The 9,828-nt window shown below is 43.0% G+C and overlaps 1 protein-coding gene across 1 annotated transcript in view; it reads right to left on the reverse strand.

Moving 5' to 3' along the window:
- Window positions 1-8,911, reverse strand: part of LZTS2 (leucine zipper tumor suppressor 2) — a 116,449-nt gene extending 107,538 nt beyond the window's left edge. Inside the window, exon 1 of the mRNA XM_075841053.1 lies at window positions 8,822-8,911. The gene's annotated coding sequence lies outside the window, so the exon portion shown is untranslated. The remainder of the gene's footprint in view (window positions 1-8,821) is intronic.
- Between the last annotated feature and the right edge of the window lie 917 nt (window positions 8,912-9,828).

The raw sequence follows: 9,828 nt of genomic DNA on the forward strand, positions 1-9,828 counted from the left end.
TTGCCAAATCACGGATACATATCAAATACAGAAGTATTTCCATCAAAATAAGTCTAGGGCTACATGGCGTCACCCACGAGCCCGGGTAAAATTGCACACCAAGTCTTTAATGATTTCCTATACAAAGAAAAGTTGCACGCGAACTCCTGATCATCAAAAAGATTCCACTAGATCCAATTTTTTGCAACGGTCGCTTGATGGTTTATCCTTATTTAGGATAGGTCATTGATATTTCATCAATGAGGATCTGACCCCATGATACTTTGCCGATCTGCAGAATGAACGGCTCACAGCACACCAGCACGCACAGCGGCTTACCCATACAGGCGGTTGTACCTAGTAGTGCAGCCCGGCCCCCATGTGGGAATGTGACCACAGGACGTCAGGGCATGTTGGGAGTTATAGTTTTTTCTACAGCTGGAGGACCACAGATTTGAGACCATAGCCCTTCAGGACAATCTGTCTCAGGATTACATCGAAGAGCATTTTTTTAGCCAAACACAGTGATTCCAATAGTTCTCATAGACCAGTGCACCTGTAACTACTATTGTTGGAAAACTTGGCATTGTTCAGTATGTTACATAATCACGATGTAAAGGTGATGTTCATGGAGTATAATTTTAAGGCACGCCCTGAGCTGTAACACTAGGGCTCTGAAATCACTTGTGTATAAATACCTTTCAATGACGGACCTTCCCAAAAAGAAAAATACATTCATTATAATAGGTTTATAGCTACAACACTCATGCTTTTTACACATCCTGCAGGATGTCCATTCATCCCAGGCATGGACTGCTCATACCAATAGGTCAACATAGTATATTACATTAATTGTCAGCTCCAGATGTTATAACGTAGGATGACCTTTGTTGAACTATTCTAATATATTAGGAAAAAAAAAAATCATACACATACAATTTCTAACTAAGCGGTTATTGGAATTGCTCCCTAAGGGAGCGCACGTGTTCTAAAAATAAGCTTGCAGCGCTGGGGGGGGGGGGGATTCTTATTCCAGACTTGATTCCTTCAATCTGGACAGCAGCATAAGACTACATTCAGACAAGCATCAAGATCCACAGGTATAGGTTTTGGCATTGAAAAGGGTGAAATCTGCTGGAAAAATCTGCGCCAAATCCACCATCTGACCATGATCTAACAGTTGCACCAGCTATTTAGCTTTTCCGGTGTTTAGCCGTGTGACGACTGTTAATACAATCGCCGTCACATGGAGGCATGTATTTCAATGGGGCCGTTCACACGCCCGTGGTTTCATCGTGTGAAGGGTCCGTTGACAAATAGAACATGTCCAATTTTCTTCCATTTCCACGGATCCCTCAATAGACTCAAGTCCATGGGTATCCGTGAAAACTGGACTCGCACAGGTGCAACTCGGATGTGAAAAACAGCAGTTTTTCACATCTGAGTTTCGCCACGTTTGTCTGAATTCGGCCTTAACCCGTCTTAGAAAAAGTAGGCGAGGCTTCACAGTTGCACTTTACAGATTTAAGGCTCATGCACATGACCGTAAGAATTTTTACTGTCCGCCAGTATGGATCCACAGACGCGGATACACATCCATAGCAGTCTGCAATTGCGAAAGTGCCCATAGACTTCGATGGGCGAGTCCGTGTCACAATTACGGACAAGGATACGACATGATCCGCAAAATGTAGAACATTTCTACGGACCGAACACACATTCGTAAATATACGGAAGGGAGTCCGTGTCCTATAGAAATGAACGGGTCTGCAAAACCCAAAATGTAGATCTGAAAACTACGGTCGTGTGCCGCGGGCCTTACTATGTTTTCTTAAGAGAAAAGTGGTGGAAAACAATGCCAGGTGAAACCTTGAAACATGCATTTTACTCAACATTGTGCACACTTTGTTGAGGAATACGACGCACGAATATAAACAAAGCCCTTTTTATAAGGGCTCATTCACAAGCTCGTGAATCTCGTCCATGCGATCTGTTTAAACAACGGCCGCCACACGGACCCATGTATTTCAATGGGGGCGTTCACACGGCCGTTGTGTCAACGGAGCATGTGAACGGTCCGCTGAAAAATAGGACACGTCCTATTTTCCTGCGTGTCACACATCCCTCCATAGACCCTAGTCCGTGGGGGATCTGTGACAACGCATCCCACACGGGTCCACCCGTAGGAAACGGCAGTTTTTTACGTCCGAAGTGGGCTACGGTCGTGTGAATCTAGCCTACCTGTACGCCGGATTCCTCAGCAGGGGTGCACCATGTTGAAAAATATCTTAGTAAATGTCCCCCATTATGGACAATTTCACAGGAAGCCATTTAAACATACGATGGGATGGGAAAGTACAAGGTGATCTACTGTCATTTGATACTGACGTGCCCGCATATGTGTATGGTTACCGAATAGGCAGAAAGTTCAATGAACTCAATCCATCTTCTCTGTTCAATAATGTAGTGAAGATAAGAATACAAACACCTGTGTGAAGAAGCCAAAATCTACAGACAAAAAGCCAGAACCTAGTGTACCGGAATACAGGAGTCATTTGTAGAACTATGACCTTAGCAAAGAAAGGAAAATCTATAATATCTGGTCAATAATGTACAGCAAAGGCTCAACGAGGAGTTACGTCATTTATTCCAGGGTGAACCTACAAACAGCGAAACGACCACAGTGATTGTTCGGAACACGGAAATGTTCTCTAACTTTTCAACAATCTTTGCATAAATCATTAGTACAAACAAATAAGAAACTTTGCATTATATCTTAGTTAAAAATACCTCCTTTACTCCACTTATTAGGCTCCTCCCCTGCTAACTTTTACTCACTCTTAATTAAGGCTTCGTTCACATATGCCTCAGGGTCTCGTTCTGACGTTCGGTCGGAGCTTCCCGTCAGAACGGGACCCTGACGGAAACCAAAAGCTTCTGTTTGCATTGCCATTGATTTCAATGGTGATGGATCCGGTGCCAACGTTTTCAGTTTGTCTCAGTTGTGCAAGGGTTCCATCGTTTTGACGGAATCAAACCGTAGTCGACTGCGCTATTCTGACGGAACCCTTGCACAACTGAGAAACTGAAACCATTGGCACCAGATTTCAATGGTGATGCAAACAGAAACCCATGGTTTCCGTTTGTTTCAGTCAGGGTCCCGTTCTGACGGGAAGCTCCGACGGAACGTCAGAACTGGACCCTCACGCGGATGTGAACGAAGCCTAACTGCTATATCAGTCTCCTCAAAACAAGACAGACTGACTATCAGCTCACTGAAGGATCAGGTTACAGCTGCCCATAGAAGTCAATGGAGAGGGGAAGGGGAGGTGAAGCAGAGAGAGAGAGAGGCAGAGACAGACTCTGCAGCAGCTTTCAGTATATCTAGTAATTCTAGGGTTATACCTCACCTAAGTGCAGGATTAAGAGCTACACAGCCCATCACTGCTGTGCAATCTCCTCCATGCTGCTGCAGCTTTTATATATGTGATATGAGTGCAGGATTCTCTTCTATGTGAGCAGTGTATAGAAGACATGATAGCCCACTAGCTCAGAGACAACTGCCGTTACTATCAGTTTACCTCTCCTCCGTCAGAGGAAGAGAGGATCGATACATTAAGTGGAAAGCAATGATTCCATTAGAATTACCATTGCTTTCAATAGTATTCTTTGAAGAGAGGTAAACTGATAGTAACGGCAGTAAAATGTCAACTCTAAGCTACCATGAAAGGTTATCTATGCGAGTACAGCTTTCTGTGTCATAAGATCATCAGTCTAAAGGCCCCTTTACACTGGGACATTTTCTGTCCGGTAAATGAACGGCGATCGACCATACATGGCGATGGCAACACATCCCGTTTACACAGGAAGAATCGCTGCCAACAAGCAACCACTTTTCTGGCTGCACTGAAGATCCGATCAGCCGACAAACGAGTATTGGCTCGTTTGTAGGCTGATTGCTGCCCTGTTTGAACAGGGCATTGATCGGAAACTATTGTCCAATCATGTGAAAGGGCCTCTAGGCTACATTCACACATCGGATTTGATGCAGATTTTCCATCCGCACTTGTGGCCGGAAATTCTGCAGTGGAATACAGTAGCAGCAAAGTGGATGATATTTCAACAGGTAAGTGTAGCCAAAGGAGCGCCAGTGGAGGTTAATATTATGTTTTTATTTTAGTAGTTCGATGGTTTTCCAGAGAAAAATCCACAACAAAATCTGCACAATTTGCCGCTGCGGATTTCTCTGGACTGTCTGCAGAAAACGTCTGCAGCAAATCTGCTACTTGCGAACTAAGGACCAGCCGACTAACTAACTAACGTGTTTGGGGGGGTATCCCGACTCTCCTCTGACGGCAGATGTCAGGAGAAAGAAGGACCAGGCATGTTGGATTTCAACATATCTGATCCTTTGTCCCTGCAGGAGATAAGCCGCTGCAAGAGGTGTCTATCAGCGGCTTATTCACATCTCCTTAGTGATAACCGACCCAAGCATGCATATAGGGGAAGTCAGAAGGAATAGCTAGTTCAGCTGACGGCTATCTAAAGTGTATGACCACCTTAACGTTACATTCCTCATCCAGGTCACTAGTTCAGATATTATAAATCTATTAAGTTTTTACATCGCTGCCGAGCAGTAAAAAATCTCTTCATGGAATCACTTGCATTGTTATACAGCGACATGGGCAAAGGGGATGTATGTCTATTTCTGCCTTGATAAAATCATTATCAAAGATGTTGCCACTTATCTTCAATCTCCAATAGGAATAACAAAAAGGGAAGTCCGAGAAGATCGCTGTCCGCTGAACGACCATTCAGCCACCAGATTTCTTTCTTATGGACATTATTGCACCTCCTTTCAAGGGAGCTAGTAAAGTTTCCAATACCCTCCATCGGCTGAACCCACCCGGCTGAGATTTTAATGTTTATATGTGGTGTCCTGATGCCACATATCAGAGGGAAAAATAAAAAATATTGGGCATGTTGAATTCCGACACGGCCAAGTTTTTGTTCTCACGGTTGATAAGCTTCCATCAGCGTTGTCAGGCAGCAGCGTATTCCACGCTCTCCATTGAGAACACACGCACGAGCTGAGCACGTGTGTGTATTGGGGGGTCAGGAGGAATAGCTGTCGAGAGTCGAGACAGCTATCTAAAGTGTATAAACTGGCACCAGGAGGACGGACCCATGTCAGATTTTTTCCCTAAGCCCTTCACCCAGTGTTTTTCATAGAATAATATATAGTATGCATTGGATGATGCCATTATTCTATTTGGAATAAAAAAATTAAAAAAAAATCAGCAATGAATAGTTATAAAAATTAGAGACGGCAATAAGTCTAGTAGAACGGCCTCGGGCAATGGCCTCTCCTAATGGTTCTACTACATTCTGGCAGATTCCCACAACTTTGAAAGCATTTAAAACGATGAGTTGCCACTGGCTGTAAAGCTGCATTTCCAGCAAAGAAAAAGCTTCAATCAGAGAACGGTCACATAACTGGCCCGAGGAGGTTTGTGGACAAAGTAGACTTGAATTACTGCAATAAAAAAAAAAATCTATATGGTATCTGATAAGTGCTGAATTAAAAGATATTCTAAACTATTATATAAACCCCCCAGTATGAGTAGAGCCTCCAGCCAAGTAAAATATGTTACTGTACCATAACTCTTAGGCCTCATGCACACTGCCATATTACTTTTCCCTACAAACTCTGAGTTGTGCAGAGCAATAATACAGCACCCGTGGTCTATGCGGCACTACTGTACCTCCGTATGTCTCATATGGAGCCATACAAAGGACTGTCAGAGTCATACAGAAAAAAAAAAACAACGGTGAAATGTCTTTAGTAAAGAATCTCTCTATAGTACGCTGCTGTGGTACGGAGCTGTAGGGACTTAACGTGCCATGTAAAGGCTCTGTGCACACAACTCCACCGTATGCAGGACTCTTAGGCCACGTACACACTTAAATCAGCTGGAAATCTGTGAAAAATCCATGTGTTACTTGCAGATTTTGCAGCGGATCTGCCAAGGTTTTTACCCTTTGCACTGGAGTCTAAAGTACTAGATGCCAGACTGCAGGAATTTTCTATGTATATATTTAACGTGTGTGTGTTTGCATTACATAGTTATTAATGGCTTCGTTCACGTGTCGGATTTGCATTTTACAATGAGAGGAGAGATGCATTTTCATTCAATGGGGCTAATCCCCAGTTTTTCAGTGCAGAATGCTACTTTTTTCACGGCCGTTTCTTTTGCAGAAACCCTATTCACATGCATAGGTTGTGGATTGTCATTGGGCTCGACACGAGATCCACGCTGAAATCCCCGACAAATTCTACCTGTGTGAACAGGGCCTAAAGGCCTTTTTAGACAAACCAACGACCGGGAAAGAGCACTCGTTCCAAATCATCTGTAAAAAGGGCAGTGATCATCCGATGAACGAGCAAACCCATGTTCATCGGCTGAAGTACTCATTCATACGGTCAATAAACTGGCCGCTAGCCGGCATGCTGCCGAGATGATGGAAATATATGGGGACGAACAGTCACAGTAACAAACATTTGTCCGCATGACTGCTCCTTGATCGGTGCTCATGTTCACGGCCCATATCGAGGGATGTAAAAGGATCTTAAGGGTCCATGAACATTCCCGCTTGTATGGACCCAGTACAGAATCACACAGAATCCATGCTGGTCCATATTACGGAGCCGCAGATATACTGTATGCCGCCGTATGAGGCACTTTATTCTTCACTATAAGCAAAGCTTCTGAGGGAGAATTTAATACAGCATCCGATGGAACATGCCAGGTTTTTAACCTCATGAATTCCGTTTGCGAGGATAAAACCTTTATATTCCTCCATGTAGAACCAGTGTGGCCACAGATGTACAGTATGGCTACATTGCAGGCAATATTATATATCTCTACAACACAAAGCCGTAATACAGCAGTGAAAGCATGAGGTCTTATTCAATTTTTCTATGAACTTCATATGATCGGAATTAAACCATGGTCACATGACATTGGCACGGATTACACAAATATCCTCATTCTTCTCCAGTTCTAAACGACATGCAGATGCTCGTGAACAAAATAAAACAGACAGGAGTTTTGCAAATGCCGCCAGTGCTTACGGCCCATGCAGCCCTGGGTGTTCGTGAATGCTGCAAGACTAACAGACTAATATCTACTATACCTAGAACTGACTTGGCTATGCCCAGAGCTCACATGGCTATGCCGAGTGATAAAATTACATAATTGCTGCTATCTAAAATAAAATACTAGTGATAATTATTACCGAATATACATTTGGCCAACAAGGCTCAACTTATTCCTTTAGGACTCGCTTGCCATGGAACCATTGGATTTCCGCATCTTGGCTTTAATGTTTCCCTATGGCTAAAAAGTTGAAACAGTCTTGCAACCATCGTAAAGTATCTGACCATCATTACCAAAGCAGTAATACCGCAATTTTAAGAAATATTCAGACGGTGTGGTCAAATTGAGTTTTATTATTGGGAAATTGGGGCAAAATGCCACAATTTAGCAAAAGCCATGGCAATCACTGTAACTGACCGTACCAACTGAATATACCCGTACAGTCGTGGATTACACAGTGTTGCTGTGAAGCCCTAGCGTCATTTATGGCTGAAAGTGGGTCTTCTTTAGACTGTAAGCTCTTATGGGCAGGGTCCCGTTTCTTATTTCATTGTTCGTGGATGTTTGCTCTCCAATATTTTTTATTCTGTATGTTTGCTGCTTCCTTCGATTGTAAAGTGCTGCGGAATATGTTGGCGCTATACGAGAATAGGTTGTTATTATTATTACCTGTATTACGCCATGCCCATTTTTGGAACCTAGAATGGAAATATATACTTGTATCCTTTTTTGTGCCATCCGAATACATAAATAGTATCTATGAATTAATTACAATGTGAAACAGAACCAGCTTCATAGACACATCCATCCATCATGTGCAGACAGAACTCGGAGCCGTTAGGGGACAGCAGCCCCTTACCATACAGAGGTTAAAGGGCACATACTACAGATTTAAGGACACTAGCTTTGTTTAAGTGGTCATTACACATGTCACCATCACCTATTCACATGGCTGAGACGGATTTTCCTATGGAATGACAGTCTGATTCTAACAAAAATCACAATGATTGACTCCTCATATGTTCGATTGTCAGTCAACACTACACTCATAGCAGCGATATATTTTTTTTTTAACAGACAAAACAGATTCCTGTTGGTTCAGGCCAATCAGATTCTCCCTACAAATGCAATGATTATTGTTTTGACTACGAAACTGTGGTCGAATTGTCATCAGACAATTCCATGGTCCTCACATTTTGCACGCTCAGCACTAAAACTCTCAATTCTCCCAGACACACAGAACTTTGGAAATGACGAGCTCTGAAACTTGACTCAGGCCACAACACACTGATCGCCTTGTTGTACAATACATAACAATTACAAGCGGTTTGTTCAGTTTTAACAATTATATTTCATGGAACGGCATAAAAAAAAATCTTTAAAAAAAAAAATTTAAATAAAGATTCCCTTGGTACATAAGACATAAAATACTAATGATTTTAATTGCATTTTTTTTTTATATTACATGTACAGCTGCTGCAGAACCTCTTGAGAAACAAAGATCATCACAACTGAATCTCAAATGGTTCTGATTTATGTTCCATAAAGGGAACAGGGCACTTTAAATAGGTTTCCCCCTTTGCCTGTGTCCAGCTGCATCTCATATGCAATTCATTACAGAGTCCAACAAGAAAGTGCAATACTGCCCCTGGACACAACCGGCTATGGAGTGAAATGCTTACTTGGCAGGAGGGCACTTCCCAGCCGTACAGTCCGGGTTCTGGAGCAAAGATAATCCAGAGCTCCCCAGCAAGACCTCACACTTTACACCGGTCTGTTCTCTGCTAGCATTGCTGGGACAGTCACATCGGACAACCCCCTGTCTCCTCCCCACAGGCTGTAGCATAGGACACGCCCGCTGCCTATGAGTGAGCCGCTCGCCCATGAGACTGAATCAGTGGAGGGGCCCCGGCAGGGATTGAGCGATGGACGACGTTAACAGTATGTACATCACTACTACAAGAGGTTATAGTTCCAGAAATCCCACCAACTGACCAGATAATGCCCAGGTAAATCTCAGAGCTGAGGGGGCACAGCAATGACTTCTAACACAATGGTCACATTTAAAACACAATGGTCACACAATATGGTGCCATCAACCATTGCTTATGATTAATTAAAATAGTTTGAATTGTTGCCAAAATTTATTGGACACGTTTTACATTTCTAATCTATCGTTAATTATAATTGTAGGACCGCGGCTACACCTAGACTTTTTGTTGTGCTTTTTATTAATTTGAACTATTAAGCTACAGCTGCAGTCCAAATGAGTACATTGTGTTGCATACAATCTTGTGGACTGCAGCTGTCACCTAGAAGTTAAAATCAATCTGAAGTAAAAAATCAAAAAGTGTGTGCGGTTTTCGGCTGCGCAGCAAGAAACGTGGCAAAACTGCACCGTGTGAATACACCCTGGGTACATGCTGTGCGGTTTTAACATGTGTTTAAGGCCCTATTCACACGAACGTGTCCGTTTTGAGCTCGTGAAAAACGCTGTGTTTTTCCTGCGTTGCAGTTCCATGTGACATCAGTGTATGGTGCTTGTCAGAGTTTTTTACGTGCTTTTTACACCCGCAAAATAAACTGAAGGAGGTGTTTTTCTCTTTCTCATCATTTCTTTATCAACTGTTGCGTGAATCATGGACAGCACACGGATGTGCGTCCGTCTGATGTCCGTGATTTTCACGCA

This window comes from Rhinoderma darwinii, chromosome 11 (assembly GCF_050947455.1).
Source record: "Rhinoderma darwinii isolate aRhiDar2 chromosome 11, aRhiDar2.hap1, whole genome shotgun sequence".
NCBI classification, from domain to species: domain Eukaryota; kingdom Metazoa; phylum Chordata; class Amphibia; order Anura; family Rhinodermatidae; genus Rhinoderma; species Rhinoderma darwinii.